Genomic DNA, 19,654 nt, shown 5'->3' with positions numbered 1-19,654 from the left:
GGGCAGCAGTCGAACATTTTCTGTATCCAGAAAGGCCCGTATAGGACCTGCAACATGCAGTCGTGCATTATCCTGCTGAAATGTAGGGTTTCGCAGGGATCGAATGAAGGGTAGAGCCACGGGTCTTAACACATCTGAAATGTAAGGTCCACTGTTCAAAGTACCGTCAATGCGAACAAGAGGTGACCGAGACGTGTAACCAATGGCACCCCATACCACCACGCCGGGTGACACGCCAGTATGACGATGACGAATACACGCTTCCAATGTGCGTTCACCGCGATGTCGCCAAACACGGATGCGACCATCATGATGCTGTAAACGGAACCTGGATTCATCCGAAAAAATGACGTTTTGCCATTCGTGCACCCAGGTTCGTCGTTGAGTACACCATCGCAGGCGCTCCTGTCTGTGACGCAGCGTCAAGGGTAACCACAGTCATGGTCTCCGAGCTGATAGTCCATGCTGCTGCAAGCGTCGTCGAATTGTTCGTGTAGATGGTTATTGTGTTGCAAACGTCCCCATCTGTTGACTCAGGGATCGAGACGTGGCTGCACGATCCATTACAGTCATGCGGATAAGATGCCTGTCATCTCGACTGCTAGTGATACGAGGCCGTTGGGATCCAGCGCGGCGTTCCGTATTACCCTCCTGAACCCACTGAGTCCATATTCTGCTAACAGTCATTGGATCTCGACCAACGCGAGCAGCAATGTCGCGATACGCGAAACCGCAATCCAGATAGGCTACAATCCGACCTTTATCAAAGTCGGAAACGTGACGGTACGCATTTCTCCTCCTTACACGAGGCATCACAACAACGTTTCACCAGGCAACGCCGGTCAACTGCTGTTTGTGTATGAGAAATCGGTTGGAAACTATCCTTCTGTCAGCACGTTGTAGATGTGCCCACCGGCGCCAACCTTGTGTGAATGCTCTGAAAAGCTAATCATTTGCTTATCACAACATCTACTTCCTGTCGGTTAAATTTCGCGTCTGTAGCACATCATCTTCGTGGTGTAGCAATTTTAATGGCCAGTAGTGTATTTCATTACTCTATATTAAATGTCTTTAGACGTCGTGAATTTTTTTCTGTCAGTGTATGTGGTGCCAAAGACCTTTTCAAGTCTCAAAAATCTATGGTTTATATGTGAAGGCTGAAGCGACGAATGAAAATTTCTACCAAGGCTGAGACTCGAACCCAGGTCTCCTGCTTACTCCACTACGCCACCCTGGTACGGAGGCTTTGCTCAACTACACAGGGGAGGCGTGCTAGGATGGTGTGCTAGGGGGCCATGCAGTTGTGCAAAGCCACTGCGGCCGGCCGGGGTGGCCGAGCGGTTCTAGGCGCTTCAGTCTGGAACCGCGCGACCGCTACGGTCGCAGGTTCGAATCCTGTCTCGGGCATGGATATGTGTGATGTCCATAGGTTAGTTAGGTTTAAGTAGTTCTAAGTTCTAGGGGACTGATGACCTCTGATGTTGAGTCCCATAGTGCTCAAAGCCATTTGAACCATTTTGAAAGCCACTGCCGTAGTGGTTATTGCATCTGCCTAGTGAGAAGGACAGCTGGGTTCAAATCTTCATTCGTCGCTTCAGTCCGTATGGCTGAATGATTCCCCACACTAGTCGCGATTTTTCTTCGAAAAAAATAAGTAAATAGACAGTGGCATTTACTTTCAGGATCGGATGTGTGTAGGTTTAGCGACATCTCTCCATTTATGTAGCATCTGGGTAGCGGGAACTGTTTTTGATAACTTTTCTTCAGGTATGGCTCTACTATCTGTCTGCAACGTCTGGTTCAGTTCCCTGTCTCATTATCTAGGATGCTACAAGTTGCGCCATATCAGTAGTCCACGAGGAACTTAGCTAATATGTTTCTGTCTGTGTGTTTATTTATTTCATTCACTCGTGACACGACAGACATAAAAACTAACTGAAAGTTCGGGGGATGGACAAAAATATGGAAACAGCTTCCACTCATTTCGGAAAGGATAAATACTAGACCTGTGTCTTTCCCAAGGGTATCTTGTACAATTCTTCCAGCTAAATAGTAAAAAGTTCAGGTAATTATGATGGAAGTGGATAGCAAACACAAACACTTTTCTCATAAGTAGACCACAAAGGCGCGATGTTATTCAGATCTGCTGATTGTGGTGGACAGGGGAGATGCGAAAGTATATTTTCGTGCTCACAAAACCAGTCCTGGGTGATGTAGTCTCTGTGAACAGGGACCCTACCGTCTAGGAACACAGCATCACCATTGGAGGACAAACATCGAACCTTGGAATGCACCTGATCAGGGAGAATGGTCACATAGTCCTTTGCATTAGTGAGATCTTGCTGAGTAACCGTGGGGCACATTTAATACAAATATGAGTGTCCAAATAATCACCGAACGCATTTCGTATCGCTTCTTTCTCTTTGTTGTAGGCATTTCGTGCATTCATCCACGTATGAACAGAACATTCATTCATTACGCCAAGTGGAAACTTTGTCTAAATCATTCAGTATTTCCTTAAGATTGTCCAGTGACAATACTTTCCTGTACTTAATAACATCTACATCTACATCTACATCCATACTCCGCAAGCCACCTGACGGTTTGTGGCGGAGGGTACCTTGAGTACCTCTATCGGTTCTCCCTTCTATTCCAGTCTCGTATTGTTCGTGGAAAGAAGGATTGTCGGTATGCTTCTGTGTGGGCTCTAATCTCTCCGATTTTATCCGCATGGTCTCTTCACAAGATATATGTAGGAGGGAGCAATATACTGCTTGACTCTTCGGTGAAGGTATGTTCTTGAAACTTCAACAAAAGCCCGTACCGAGCTACTGAGCGTCTCTCCTGTAGAGTCTTCCACTGGATTTCTAAATGATCCTGTAACGAAGCGCGCTGCTCTCCGTTGGATCTTCTCTATCTCTTCTATCAACCCTGTCAGGTACAGATCCCACACTACTGAGCATACTGTAACCTACTTCCTTCGTTTTCGGATTGCATTTCCTTAGGATTCCACCAATGAATCTCAGTCTGGCATCTGATTTACCAACGATCAACTTATATGATCATTCCATTTTAAATCACTCCTAATGCGTACTCCCAGATAATTTATGGAATTAACTGCTTCCAGTTGCTTACCTGCTATTTTGTAGCTAAATGATAAGGGATGTATCTTTCTATTTATTCGCAGCACATCACACTTGTCTACATTGAGATTCAATTGCCATTCCCTGCACCATGCGTCAATTCGCTGCAGATGCTCCTGCATTTCAGTACAATTTTCCATTGTTACAACCTCTCGATATACCACAGCATCATCCGCAAAAAGCCTCAGTGAACTTCCGATGTCATCCACAAGGTCATTTATATATATTGTGAATAGCAACGGTCCTACGACACTCCCCTGCGGCACACCTGAAATCACTCTTACTTCGGAAGACTTCTCTCCATTGAGAATGACATGCTGCGTTCTGTTATCTAGGAACTCTTCAATCCAACCACACAATTGGTCTGATAGTCCATATGCTCTTACTTTGTTCATTAAACGACTGTGGGGAACTGTATCGAACGCCTTGCGGAAGTCAAGAAACACGGCATCTACCTGGGAACCCGTGTCTATGGTCCTCTGAGTCTCGTGGACGAATAGCGCGAGCTGGGTTTCACACGACCGTCTTTTTCGAAACCCATGCTGATTCCTACAGAGTAGGTTTCTAGTCTCCAGAAAAGTCATTATACTCGAACATAATACATGTTCCAAAATTCTACAACTGATCGACGTTAGGATATAGGTCTATAGTTCTGCACATCTGTTCGACGTCCATTCTTGAAAACGGGGATGACCTGTGCCCTTTTCCAATCCTTTGGAACGCTACGCTCTTCTAGAGACCTACGGTACTCCGCTGCAAGAAGGGGGGCAAGTTCTTCCGCGTACTCTGTGTAAAATCGAACTGGTATCCCATCAGGTCCAGCGGCCTTTCCTCTTTTGAGGAATTTTAATTGTTTCTCTATCCCTCTGTCGTCTATTTCGATATCTACCATTTTTTCATCTGTGCGACAATCTAGAGAAGGAACTACAGAGCAGTCTTCCTCTGTGAAACAGCTTTGGAAAAAGACATTTAGTATTTCGGCCTTTAGTCTGTTATCCTCTGTTTACGTACCATTTTGGTCACAGTGTCTGGACGTGATCCACCTACCGCTTTGACATAAGACCAAAATTTCTTAGCATTTTCTGGCAAGTCAGTACATAGAACTTAACTGTCGAATTCATTGAACGCCTCTCGCATAGCCCTCCTCTCACTACATTTCGCTTCGCGTAATTTTTGTTTGTCTGCAAGGCTTTGGCTATGTTTATGTTTGCTGTGAAGTTCCCTTTGCTTCCGCAGCAGTTTTCTAACTCGGTTGTCGTACCACGGTGGCTCTTTTCCATCTCTTACGATCTTGCTTGGCACATACTCATCTAACGCATATTGTACGATGGTTTTGAACTTTGTCCACTGATCCTCAACACTATCTGTACTTGAGACAAGACTTTCGTGTTGAGCCGTCGGGTACTCTTTAATCTGCTTTTAGTCACTTTTGCTAAACAGAAAAATATTCCTACCTTTTTTAATATTTCTATTTACGGCTGAAATCATCGATGCAGTAGCCGCTTTATGATCGCTGATTCTCTGTTCTGCGTCAACTGTTTCAAATAGTTCGGGTCTGTTTGTCACCAGAAGGTCTAATATGTTATCGCCACGAGTCGGTTCTCTGTTTAACTGCTCAAGGTAGTTTTCAGATAAAGCACTTAAAAAAAACATCATTAGTGAATGTTATAATACTGTCGCTGACCCTGTCTGATGTACTATCTGTATATACTGAAGCCAATAGAGCTCCTATAACATGTCCTTCGGATACATCTGACGTCTGCGGAATAATTACCATCTAGCATTATTAGTAAATTAGTCCTCGAGCCACTCTTATAATTTGTGACGACACTCTGTATGATGGTAGTCGACGATGTGATAGTGTGGAACGCTTTTCGGAAATCTAGGCAGACGGAATCTCCGTATTCGCCCGCATCAACAGTTGGCGAATTGTCGTGTGTGAATGCAGAAGTGTGTGGAATCACTGCAGTCTTGGTGGGGGACAAAAGGCACAGGAGGAAGACAGTTCTAACACCGACAGTTGTTTCTGCAGCTGCGTTCACATCAGCGTCATTATTATGGACCAACGCACTGCCGGTGGAAATTTTGTCTCTTCTGATGCGTAGCCCTGTCCAACCTCACATTAGTGTTAATATTATGCGAGACAGAGTATCGATCTGTGGTCAAGAGTGTCACTGTTCACTCCAGAGAAATCAACACCGAGACTATACAACCAGGAGCCTCGATTTCATGCTACATTTCGTAATATAACGCGGGCAGTATTTCGCCAGATAATTTGTCAGCGTCTACAGGTATTGCAATGACTCAGCTGCGTGCATAATTCCATGCAGCGTTAAAAATTTAAACGGATTTGTAACTACTTTACGCTAGCTGATAATAACTCGCTTCGCCGGGGTTTTAGTTTCCTGTCAGGAGTTTATAAATGTAACAATGACCAAAAAAACTGCAGTAAAATACTTTCTCGTTTTTTTTTATTCGGAAAAATATCTTACATATAAAGTCTTTACATTAAATTACGTTCTTATACACTATATCTGATGTTTGGTTGTGTGGCGCATAGACATATATATTTTCTGCTTGTTCCACACGTGAAAACGCAACGTAGAGCTGACCATGTGAGTCACAGGGTTCGTTCAAATTAACTCCGCGGTAATGAAAGGTTTGGCCCTGAGCCTTATTGACTGTCATACTATAAACTAATTTCGTAGGAAATTGTGATCTTTTAAAAGAAAATGGCATTTGAGTTGAAATCAATGGGATTCTTGAAATTGGTATGAACACCTATTTTCTTTTTTGCTTAGCATTTCAAATTACTGCTTCAATAATATTATGAAGTAGTTGTTTGACACAAATCTTCTGCCATTACAAAACTTGGGTGAGTTAATATTTCGTAGTAGTGTTACTGGCAAACCAATTTTCAGTTTCAAAGCATGCAGAGGCATACCGGACGGATTTAGTAAGTTTAAAACTTCGGTTGGGAAGTTGACACTTTCTTCTTGATCCATTATCATTTCTATCGATTTATAAATTGTTTCCGCTACTGGAATCATCTTCTGTATTTGCTGGTTTATTTGCTGCACTACGTCATTCTTTGGTGTTAAAACTGTTCGCTCACACAACCAGTCTTCGTTTAGGTAATTCATTTCTGTCGATGGACACACTTTGTTACTAAGTTGTTCCTCGGCTTATACCACATTGTATAACACTTGTGTTAAAATATGCTCACTAGGGTACTAATTAAGAGGGTAAGTACCATTTTCCTTTTTCAATAAATTTTCGCCAAATATGTGAGCTTTTGGATATCCTGACATTATTGCACGCATATTTTCTTTCAAAGATAACTTTTCAATCTTATCCCACAATATTAATCTGTTTAAACTGGCGTTTATTTTATCTGCCGATATTGGTTTTGGAATGAACGGTAATGTTTGCCGAAACTTTCTGCATAGTAGCAATAAAACTCCTCCCATTAATCTGTTGTTTTTCCGAAGATCTTGTACTGTTGTATTGAGAGCTTCAAAACTTTTTATGGGCCATTGTACATTCGTTCCATATAGTCATTTTGCATCGTGTTAAAAGTTTACTACGCGCTGAATATCTCGTTATATGACTGTCTGAAAACTCTAGGTAGAGATTACACCACGCAATTTGTCTTAATCACGTTACCATTAAAATTTGTGTTAACCACAAGCACCCACTTCCACCAACCGCTACCAAAACACCATAGAGCACAATGTGAGACTTAAAGCTACTGCCATGCTTAAACCCCCCTTGGTCTGCAGTGAATAGTTTTGGCTACAAAGCGAAATATACGGGTCGTATATTAATTAATGTGTACGTGTGAGTTGAGGCAACTGTGTCGACACTGTTCCCAAGTTTTCGCGAGGATTTTTTCCTTTTTTATTTTTTTACTGCGATTATTATACATAATACTGAGACGCGCTACGTAGAGATTACAACACGTAATTTGTGTTGGCAGCGCCGAGGCTTAATTACGCCTGCATCACAATATTTGCCACTCGCAACCATCCACTTCCACCCACCGCGACCAAAACACCAAAACACCATAGCGCAAAATGCGAAGCTTAAAACTACTCCCAGGCATAAACGCCATTGGTGTGCAGTGAATAGTTTGGATTACACGTCCTATATACCGGGTGATCAAAAAGTCAGTATAAATTTGAAAACTGAATAAATCACGGAATAATGTAGATAGAGAGGTACAAATTGACACACATGCTTGGAATGAAATGAGGTTTCATTAGAACCAAAACAAAAATACAAAAGTTCAAAAAATGTCCGACAGATGGGGCTTTGTCTTATCAGAGTAGCAATAATTAGCATAACAAAGTAAGACAAAGCAAAGATGATGTTCTTTACAGGAAATGCTCAATATGTCCACCATCATTCCTCAACAATAGCTGTAGCCGAGGAATAATGTTGTGAACAGCACTGTAAAGCATGTCCGGAGTTATGGTGAGGCATTGGCGTCGGATGTTGTCTTTCAACATCCGTAGAGATGTCGGTCGATCGCGATACACTTGCGATTTCAGGTAACCCCAAAACCAATAATCGCACGGACTGAGGTCTGGGGATCTGGGAGGCCAAGCATGACGAAAGTGGCGGAAGAGCACACGATCATCACCAAACGACGCGCGCAAGAGATAAAAAAAAAAAATGTTCAAATGTGTGTGTGAAATCTTATGGAACTTAACTGCTAAGGTCATCAGTCCCTAAGCTTACACACTACTTAACCCAAACTATCCTAAGGACAAACACACAGTCATCCATGCCCGAGGGAGGACTCGAACCTCCGCCGCCACCAGCCGTACAGTCCATGACTGCAGCGCCCAAGACCGCTCGGCTAATCCCGCGCGGCCGCAAGAGATCTTTCACGCGTCTAGCAATATGGGGTGGAGCGCCAACCTGCATAAACATCGTACGTTCCAGCAGGTGTTTATCAACCAGGCTGGGGATGATGCGATTCTGTAACATATCGGTGTACCTCTCACCCGTCACGGTAGCAGTTACAAAACCAGAATCACGCATTTCCTCGAAGAAAAAAGGCCCGATAACGGTAGATGTGGTATATCCAACCCATACCGTGACTTTCCCGTCGTGCAATGGAGTTTCCACGACAGTACTTGGATTTTCGGTAGCCCAAATTCTGCAGCTGTGGGCGTTGACAGACCCTCGGAACGTGCAATGAGCTTCGTCGGTCCACAACACGTAACTCAACCAGTTGTCATCTTCCGCCATATTTTGAAACTCCCACACGGCAAATGCCCTCCGCTTCACTAAATCGCCAGGTAACAGTTCATGATGCCGATGGATTTTGTACGGATAGCATCGGAGGGTAAGCCTAAGTGCCAGCCAAACGGTAGTGTATGGAATGCCGGTGCGACGTGCGACTGCACGAGCGCTTACTTCCCCGTGCATAGACGAACCCGATACAGTCTCCATTTCTTCCTGAACTGTCTCAGCAGCATTACGCCTTGTGCTCGGTCGACCACTACGGGGTCTATCGTCTAAACAACCCGTGGCTTCGAACTTGAAATCATTCTCGCCACAGCTGCATTTGTCAACGGACCTTTATCCGTTCGAATCCCCTTCCTATGGCGATAGGATCGTAATGCTGAACTAGCACATTCCCCATTCTGATAATACAGCTTCACTAAAATCGCCTTTTCAGGTAACGTCAACATGCTGCGACTGCTGGCGCATCTGATTCTCTCTCTCATTACAGCTCCTTTTATACACGATTGGCATGCGCAGTCATTGACGTTTTGCTGTCCAGCGCCATCTGTCGCATCTGTCGGACATCTTGTGAACTTTGTTTTTTCTTGGTTCTAATAAAACCCCATGTCATTCCAAGCATGTGTGTCAATTTTTACCTCTCTATCTACATTATTCCGTGGTTTATTAAGTTTTCAAATTTATACTGACTTTTTGATCACCCGGTATATATATATATATATATATATATATATATATATATATATATATATATATATATATATATAATGAAGTAGTTGTTTGACACGCAATCTTCTGCCATTAAATAATTTGGGTGAGTTAATAATTCGTAATAGTATTAATGGCAACTTATACTGGATTGATTTGGTAGAAAGTGGAAGCGTTTAAACTTACAAGAGTGTTCCTGGAGCCACGCAGTAGCAATTCTGAACGTGTGGGGTGTCGCATTGTCGTCCTGGAATTGCCCACGTCCGTCGCAATGCACAATGGACATGAATGGATGCGGGTGATCAGACAGGGTGCTTATGTACGTGGTACCTATCAGTGTTACCTAGACGTATCTGGGGTCCCTTATCACTCCAACTGCACACGCGCGACAGCATTACAGAGCCTCCACCAGCTTGAACAGTCCCCTGCTGACATGCAGGGTCCATGGATTCATGAGGTTTTCTCTATACCCGTACACGTCCATCCGCTCGATACAAATTGAAACGAGACTCGTCCGACCAGGCAACATGTTTCCAGTCATCAACAATCCAATGTCGGTGTTGACGGGCCCAGGTAAGGCGTAAAGCTTTGTGTAGTACATTCATCAAGGGTACACGAGTGGGCCTTCGGCTCGGAAAGCCCATATGGATGATGTTCCGTTGAATGGATCGCACGCTGACACTTGCTGATGGCCGAGCATTGAAACCTGCAGCAATTTACGGAAGGGTTGCACTCCTGTCACGTTGATCGATTCTCTTCAGTCGTCTCGTTCTTGCAGGATCTTTTTCCGGCCGCAGCGATGTCGAAGATTTGATGTTTTACCGTATTCCTGATATTCACGGTACACTCGTGAAATGGTCGTACGAGAAAATCCCCACTTCATCGCTACCTCGGAGATGCTGTGTCCCATCGCTCGTGCGCCAACAATAACACCACGTTGACTCTCGCTGAAATCTTGATAACCTGCCATTGTAGCAGCAGTAACCGATCTAACAACTACGCCAGACGCTTGTTGCCTTATATAGGTGTTATCGACCGCAGCGCCGTATTCCGGCTGTTTACATACCTCTGTATTTGAACAAGCATGCCTATACCAGTGTCTTTGACGCTTCAGTAATATAATATTGATTAGATATAGAACAAAGAATGGGCAAAAAAATATGGAACGTGGGAGGGAGGAGGTTTCGGTGATGGTAGGCCCGACATATCGTGATATTACATGGGCACAATAGTTACTCTGCAAGTTCGCATTACTGCAAAGGATTGTGATCATTTTAGCTGATCTGGTCTATTTCATATAGCTCACATCGTCCAAGACCGGTTTTGTGCGCGCAAGGATGAACTGTCGCATCTCCCCCAGCCACCCAACTCACCGGATCTGAATTGAGTCTTTGTGGTGGCGAGAAGAGTGCGTGATCGCTACCCACCTGCATTTGCCAGTATTTTGAGGAAGAGTGGTATAAGATTCCCTGAAAACCATACAGGACCTGTATTTGTCTATTCCGAGCTAGTTTAAATGCCAACGGTTTTCCTACGTATTAACCGTGCTAGTGTGTTGTGTTTTTGGTGTTTCCACATTTTTTGACTCCCGCTGTATATGCAGTTCCGTAACGATATACAGTAATTTTCACTTTTCACTGTTTCTACATGCCCTCAATAAAGCACGAGAGTGGATACTCTGTGAATCGAGAACAGGTCACTTTGTAGTCAAGGCAGCCGCAGCCTACATATACCATTTTGAAGCTAAGATCGCTTCAGCTGTATGTTCTTTATTTGTAAGTACGACCGGTTTCGCAGTATTTTAGCTGCATATCAGGTGCAGTCTGGACAAATTAATAGAATAAAACTCATGTAAGGCAAGAAAACGTAACGAAAATGAAAAGATATACGGGATGAACATACTCAAAAAATGATGTTATGTTCCGACTGATAAAAGACAATGGTAAGACCGAGTGTTCATAGCGGAAAATTCCTGATTATGAAGGCTGGTCATCCGATTATCTTGGCAACACAGCAGGTCGAATCACCAGACTGACGTACAGTTTTACAGTCAGGGTGTGTGGGTTAACCACGGGAGTGCTCTCGCTGTCATACGAAATCGCACCAGCGTCCATAACTCCAGTGTGTCTAGCACGTAGACAGCTTGGTTGTAGACCCTCAACTGGCTTCCTCCTAACCAACACACGGCCATCACTGCCAACTTTCATCAGAAAGGACAACTGACCTGAATCCTGCCTACAGTGAGCTCTCGCTTGACACCACTGAAGTCGCAGATGGCGGTGGTCTGGGGTCAGTGGAGTGCACGGTACAGGGCGGTGCCAACTGCTGCTCAAATTGCAGATGTAGCTGCAGTACGATTCGCCGTAGCCATAAGCCGAACACGACGGTCTTCCCTCTCGGCAGTGCCACGTGGCCGTCCGGAGCCCGGTCTTCTTGCGACCGTACAGTCTCGTGACCAGCGTTGCGAGCAGTCATGTACAGTGACTGCATCCCTGCCAAGACTTTCTGCAGTGTCGAAGAAGGAACATCCAGGTTCTAGTAGCCCTATTACACGATCTCCTTCAGACTCAGTGAGGTGTTGATAATGACGCCTTTGCCGCCCTAAAGGCATTCTTGACTAACATCAACTCACCAGGTCAAATCTCTAAGGTAACTAACGTTCACGACCGTTGTAGCTTGTATCTGAAGCAAAACAGATTTGCATCCTCATATCGGTGCTACTAGCACCACTCTAATGAGACTGGAGTGACATTTGAATAGACGTCATCTTTCAGGTGCACAAACACGCCTAAGATGTTTCGTTTATGTGACACAACGCCTTCCTGGTGCTGCGATTTTTTTGTCAGTGTACGTAGAAAAGATCACAGACATTATTCGTAGGAGAGGGCTTGTTCTCTATGGCCACATTGCTCGTATGAGTCCCACAAGGCTGAGCAGTCGGACCTTTCCTTACTTTCTCAACAAGAGAACCGAGGAGGAATCCTTTACCGAGGCTCATAAGTAAACTCCAAGAGCACCTCGGTTTCCAAGAGAAGCCAAAACTAAAACCTAAAAAACGTGAACTGTAGCTATTAAGGAACAGCATAGGAAACAAATATGGAGATAATGAGCTTAAAGTTAAGATCCAGCTGCAACTAAAAGAAAAAGTGCAGCTGCAGTAGCGTTCTCCGGAGATGGTCAATACGAAAAGAAGGAGGAAAAAGATGAACTCTTAAATGTGATGCATGTTATGTCTGAACTAATGTATCCATCAGGTAACTTCACTTCGTTTTAGACATCCGACAAGTTACGATTATTCGCCTTTATTTATCCGACGGGTAGATTGTGATAAACATAGAAATAGTTTTACTTGCGGAATTTTTCATAGTTTCTAATTCATATTGGATCTTGATTGTGCATTACTGAAATGAAACTGTAGATTTGTATCTGTAGCCCCAAAGAGTCACATTACCTGGTTGTCTTGTAAAAACTCAAGCATGGTGATTACACAACGTACAATACTCCGCGGTCCACGGTGTCAAGAGTGTTCTGAGAAAACCAAATTTCAGGCATTACCACTCACCACGGATAACGCAGTGGCCGACGGCCTTCACTTAACAACCGAGAGCAACGGCGTTTGAATAGATTTTCTAGTGCTAAGAGATAAGCAACAATGCGTGAAATAACCGCAGGATTCACTGTGGGACGAACGTATCCCTTAGGACAGTGCGGCGAAGTGTGGCGTTATGGGCAGTGGCAGCAGACGACTGACGCGAGTGTCTTTGCCAACAGCACTACGTGGCCTGCAGCACCTCTTCTGGGATCGTGAACAAACCGGTCGGACCCTAGACGACTGGAAAACCAGTTGGTAAGAGCTGATGCTATGGTTAGCGTGATGCAGCGCCACGAAGCCATGGACCTACGTTGTCAACTATGCACTGTACAAGCTGATGGTGGTTCCATAATGGTGTGCGCTGTGTTTACATGGAATCAGCTCTGTCCTCCGGCCAAACTAAACCAATAATTGCCTGGAAATTGTTATGTCCAGCTATTTGGAGACCATCTGGAACCACTCGTAGACCTCGTGTTTCCAAACAACGATGAAAATTTTATGGATATCACCAAGTCGCAATTGTTCGCGATTGGTTCGAAGAGCATTCTGGACAGTCCGAGATAATGGTTTGACCTTCCCGATTGCCTTTCACGAATCTAGTCGAAAATTTATGGGAGATAATGGAGAGGTGAGTTCGTGCACGAAATCATGCACCAGCAACACTTTCGCAATTGTGGACGGCTGTAGAGGCATCATGACTCAATATTTGTGCAGGGGACTTCCAAAGACATGTCGATTGCTGCTCTACACCTGCCAAAAGCAGGTTCGACACAATACTAGGAAGTATCCCAGGACTTTTGCCTGCGTTTAAACTACTTGGTCATTTGTTTCTATGCACCATTGTTTCAATTTCGCTTTATTTAAGAACAGTTAGAAATGTCTGAAGAAATTCATTACGTCTCTTTCGAGTTCTTCTATTAATATTTTGTTTTCGTATTTTTCTAGTGTTAGTATATCACCCTTCATTTTCTTTTCAGTAACTGGCTATCAACAGCTATTTCCCAATGGTTTAAACGCAACAATATCTGTGTTGATGTCATGAAACAGCTGACGTTTCTGCTGTGTCTCATTGTAGCACACCACCCGTCACTTATCTGGTTTTGGCGTGTGTTCACCCCAGGTAATTGACTAACAGATCAACAGAGTGTGCAAAACTGCCGCAGTATCGGATAACGCAAAGAAAGTAATACTGCCCTGTGACTCCTGATTGAATTGCGATGGCAGTGTTGACATTAATTGATTCAGAATTGATCCCTTTTATTTAAAAAGGGGTGCACATTGATGTTACATTCAGCCACTGAACACCAGATGCAAATGTTGAACATAAAATTAATTAAGAAAGTGACTTTGGATTGCAACTATTTGATTGAAAACAGATGCAATCGATTAGCACAAATTTATTTTAACTCACGACCTTCGATCATCACATTACATGACTCTCATGACTCTCCTAACAGGCAATGGGAATAAATTGCGTTTACGTGGAGTAAAACGGGATAAATCAAAATTAATTCCTATCGACTGACCCAGGCGTAATGCGAAGTGCGAGAAGAATTCTACAATACACGGCCCATGAAACCCTTGTGGAAACTTTGCGGGCGTGATCCAACAAATTAATCAGTGGCCTAACTCAAGCCGGAGCGGGCGCAATATCGCCGAATTCAGCGTGGCGGGGCGGCGTCGTTGTGCGGACGTCGGACGACCTCGTGGTGCTGCAAGGCTGCGCTCGTCTATTCACTCTTACCTATCTTGCTCAGTACATAGCTGAATGAAAACTTCGTCTCTCCAAGCTCTATCGTTCCGTTTGCTAAACTGCAGAGATGCTCACTCTTTCTCAGGCAAGCTGAGTAAAGAACGCCACGTCCGCACTCTAGGCAAGCTGGGAACGGAAGACCTCTACGAAGAGTTCTCCCAGTCTGCTCTTCTCCTCGGTTTCCCCTCCAACAAAATCACTTACGCCAATTGCAGCGCAAGTCGCGTTAATTCTACATCTACATTTATACTCCGCAAGCCACCCAACGGTGTGTGGCGGAGGGCACTTTACGTGCCACTGTCATTACCTCCCTTTTCTGTTCCAGTCGCGTATGGTTCGCGGGAAGAACGACTGTCTGAAAGCCTCCGTGCGCGCTCGAATCTCTCTAATTTTACATTCGTGATCTCCTCGGGAGGTTAAGTAGGGGGAAGCAATATATTCGATACCTCATCCAGAAACGCACCCTCTTGAAACCTGGCGAGCAAGCTACACCGCGATGCAGAGCGCCTCTCTTGCAGATTCTGCCACTTGAGTTTGCTAAACATCTCCGTAACGTTATCACGGTTACCAAATAACCCTGTGACGAAACGCGCCGCTCTTCTTTGGATCTTCTCCATCTCCTCCGTCAACCCGATCTGGTACGGATCCCACACTGATGAGCAATACTCAAGTATAGGTCGAACGAGTGTTTTGTAAGCCACCTCCTTTGTTGATGGACTACATTTTCTAAGGACTCTCCCAATGAATCTCAACCTGGTACCCGCCTTACCAACAATTAATTTTATATGATCATTCCACTTCAAATCGTTCCGCACGCATACTCCCAGATATTTTACAGAAGTAACTGCTATCAGTGTTTGTTCCCTATCACATAATCGTACAATAAAGGATCCTTCTTTCTATGTATTGGCAATACATTACATTTGTCTATGTTAGGGGTCAGTTGCCATTCCCTGCACCAAGTGCCTATCCGCTGCAGATCTTCCTGCATTTCGCTACAATTTTCTAAAGCTGCAAGTTCTCTATATACTACAGCATCATCCGCGAAAACCCGCATGGAACTTCCGACACTATCTACTAGGTCATTTATATATATTGTGAAAAGCAATGGTCCCATAACACTCCCCTGTGGCACGCCAGAGGTTACTTTAACGTCTGTAGACGTCCCTCCATTGATAACAACATGCTGTGTTCTGTTTGCTAAAAACTCTTCAATCCAGCCACACAGCTGGTCTGATATTCCGTAGGCTCTTACTTTGTTTATCAGGCGACAGTGCGGAACTGTATCAAAAGTCTTCCGGAAGTCAAGGAAAATAGCATCTACCTGGGAGCCTGTATCTAATATTTTCTGGGTCTCATGAACAAATAAAGCGAGTTGGGTCTCACACGATTGCTGTTTCCGGAATCCATGTTGATTCCTACTGAGTAGATTCTGGGTTTCCAAAAACGACATGATACGCGAGCAAAAAACATGTTCTAAAATTCTACAACAGATCGACGTCAGAGATATAGGTCTATAGTTTTGCGCATCTGCTCGACGACCCTTCTTGAAGACTGGGACTACCTGTGCTCTTTTCCAATCATTTGGAACCTTCCGTTCCTCTAGAGACTTGCGGTACACGGCTGTTAGAAGGGGGGCAAGTTCTTTCACGTACTCTGTGTAGAATCGAATTGGTATCCCGTCAGGTCCAGTGGACTTTCCTCTGTTGAGTGATTCCAGTTGCTTTTCTATTCCTTGGACACTTATTTCGATGTCAGCAATTTTTTCGTTTGTGCGAGGATTTAGAGAAGGAACTGCAGTGCGGTCTTCCTCTGTGAAACAGCTTTGGAAAAAGGTGTTTAGTATTTCAGCTTTACGCGTGTCATCCTCTGTTTCAATGCCATCATCATCCCGGAGTGTCTGGATATGCTGTTTCGAGCCACTTACTGATTTAACGTAAGACCAGAACTCCCTAGGATTTTCTATCAAGTCGGTACATAGAATTTTACTTTCAAATTCACTGAACGCTTCACGCATAGCCCTCCTTACGCTAACTTTGACATCGTTTAGCTTCGGTTTGTCTGAGAGGTTTTGGCTGCGTTTACACTTGGAGTGAAGCTCTCTTTGCTTTCGCAGTAGTTTCCTAACTTTGTTGTTGAACCACGGTGGGTTTTTCCCGTCCCTCACAGTTTTACTCGGCACGTACTTGTCTAAAACGCATTTTACGATTGCCTTGAACTTTTTCCATAAACAGTCAACATTGTCAGTGTCGGAACAGAAATTTTCGTTTTTCGGTTTGTCTGAGAGGTTTTGGCTGCGTTTACACTTGGAGTGAAGCTCTCTTTGCTTTCGCAGTAGTTTCCTAACTTTGTTGTTGAACCACGGTGGGTTTTTCCCGTCCCTCACAGTTTTACTCGGCACGTACCTGTCTAAAACGCATTTTACGATTGCCTTGAACTTTTTCCATAAACAGTCAACATTGTCAGTGTCGGAACAGAAATTTTCGTTTTGATCTGTTAGGTAGTCTGAAATGTGCCTTCTATTACTCTTGCTAAACAGATAAACCTTCCTCCCTTATTTTATATTCCTATTAACTTCCATATTCAGGGATACTGCAACAGCCTTATGATCACTGAGTCCCTGTTCTGCACTTACAGAGTCGCTTCCGAGCGCCAACCAATGCCTGCTCTGGGAAGTGACCAAATTCCGACAAAATTTCCCTTTCTCTCAACTTCTGCTATTTAGCTCCTCCCAGGCCACCCATCAAGGTTAGCGTCTGCACAAAACACTATTTTTTCCGGAATTCTGACTCCCATGAGAGTACTTCAAATTCCTCAGTCCTACGTTCCCATAGGAGGCCGGCGTATTTCATTCTGTCGCTCTTCACCTGATTTACTTCACACTCTGCAGACCGTGAATTCAGCGTGAAGTTGCTACAGTCATGAACACGCATATTTTGACCTCTGTTGACCGCTCCACCGTAGCTTTGCGAGGCTTTCTTGAATGTTTCACTGAAAACGGGACGACGGACATTTATCAACAGGCGTACAAGTTCTCCATCTGCTTCCTGGTACACCAGCATGGGGTCAACAACCCACTCACTGTCACTCATCTTACGGCAGCTAGAGGCCGCGCCCCATTACCGCTTTCTCAGAGCTTGAGCCGCCCTAAGCTGCCTATTGTCGCTTCCCTTCGCCGCTCCCCAGCTGGCCATGGTCAACTCTGAATACTTCCCTGGGATAAACTAGCCTCCAGTAAATCGACGCGTTTCCACAAAGTTTTCATGTTGTGTGAATTACTTTAAAACCATCACCCGACATTAATTATTCCAATACGTCCATACTGTTCACTCAACGTGAGTTCAGTGATCTTTAATGACTTCATGTAAGGGGCATAGTTCTTGCCTTCTTACATCATAGTGTGCAGGACACACGTCTCTCCCCATACGCTGGGACTTCAGAACGTAAGTTACATATGTCGTCCACGCGAAGACGGCTGTGCAACAAGAGTGGCGCATTGTCAGAAGAGGCTACAAGTTCAGAGTTTGCTGCACAGTTCAGCTCTGATACAGATATCAGGTACTTTACAGTGTGCGACAGATATGGCGCGCCAAATGGAAACCTACTCCCTAGTTGCAGAACGCGGGGCAGTGCGATTGTTATGGACAAAACATTTAAGTTGCACACAGATGCATCGTGAAATTCTGGTGGCGTACAGATCAAATGGTGCAAGGTGTTAGAAATCCTGAGGAACATGCGGGTGAACTGTGGGGAAAGACGTCTAATATACAATAAATACAAGAACACAGAGGGAACAATAAGTGTGGAAGGCCAAGAACCAAGTGTCCAGATTAAAAAATGTGTAAGACGGGGATGCCGTCTTTCGCACCTGCTGTTAAATCTATATGTCGAAGAAGCAATGACGAAAATAAAAGAGAGGTTCGAGAGTGGGATTGAAATTCAAGGTGAAAGGATGTCAGTGTTAATATTCGCTGATGACAAGAAGAGTTACAGAATCTGTTGAATGGAATAAACAGTGTAATGAGTATAGAATATGGATTGAGAGTAAATCGAAGAAAGACGAAAATAATGAGAACAACGAGAAACTGAACCTCATAACTGGTGATCACGAAGTAGATGAAGTTAAGGAATTCTGCCACCTAGGCAGCAAAATAATCAATGACGGACAGAGCTAGGAGGATATAAAAAACAGTCTAGCTCTAACAAAAAAGACATTCCTGGTCAAGAGAAATCTACTAGAATCAACATAGGTCTTAATTTGAAGAAGAAATTTCTCAGATTGTACGCTTGGAGCACAGCATTGTATTACAGTGAGACATAGACTGTGGGAAAGCCGGAGCAGAAGAGGATAGAAGCATGTGAGATGTGGTGCTACAGAAGAATGTTGAAAATTATGTGAACTGATAAGGAATGAGAAGGTTCTCCGCAGAATCGACGAGGAAAGGAATACGAGGAAGACTCTGACAAGAAGAAGGGACAGGATGACAGGACGTCTGTTAAGACATTAGGGAATGACTTGGACGGTACTAGAGGGAGTTGTAGAGGTAAAAACTGTAGAGGAAGACAGAGATTGAGGGCGTAGGTTGCAGTTGCAGCTGCTACTGAGATGGAAAAAAAAGAAAAAGAAGATTGCATCGAATGCAATGTGGCGTCCAGCCGTAGTGAAACAGCGTCAACAATTTGATCGTGGCTGGAAAGTCAATACCTTGCACCACGCAACAATTTGATCATCGCTGCACACACGTGGCAAAGTCAACACCTTGCAAAATGGCTCTAAGCACTATGAGACTTAACTTCTGAGGTCATCAGCCCCCTAGAACTTAGAACTACTTAAACCTAACTAACCTAAGGACATTACACACATCCATGCCCGAGTCAGGATTCGAACCTGCGACCGTAGCGGTCGCGCGGTTCCGGACTGTAGCGCCTAGAACCGCTCGGCCACACCGGCCGGCTCAACACCTTGCATCATACAACAATTTCGTAAATAGATCTCGCTGCAAAGAAAACCGCCTTTGTTTCAGTGACTGCCATCCCAACTCGCGTATCATATCAGTGACACTCTCACCCCTATTGCGCGATAACACGAAACGAGCTGCCCTTCTTTGCGCTTTTTCGATGTCCTCCGTCAATCCTACCTGGTAAGGATCCCACACCGTGCATCAATATTCCAGCAGAGGACGGAAAAGTGTAATGTAGGCT

This window comes from Schistocerca piceifrons, chromosome X (genome assembly GCF_021461385.2).
Source record: "Schistocerca piceifrons isolate TAMUIC-IGC-003096 chromosome X, iqSchPice1.1, whole genome shotgun sequence".
Classification (NCBI taxonomy): Eukaryota; Metazoa; Arthropoda; class Insecta; order Orthoptera; family Acrididae; genus Schistocerca; species Schistocerca piceifrons.
The sequence above is the reverse complement of the archived record's forward strand: the minus strand, read 5'-3'. Positions refer to the sequence as shown.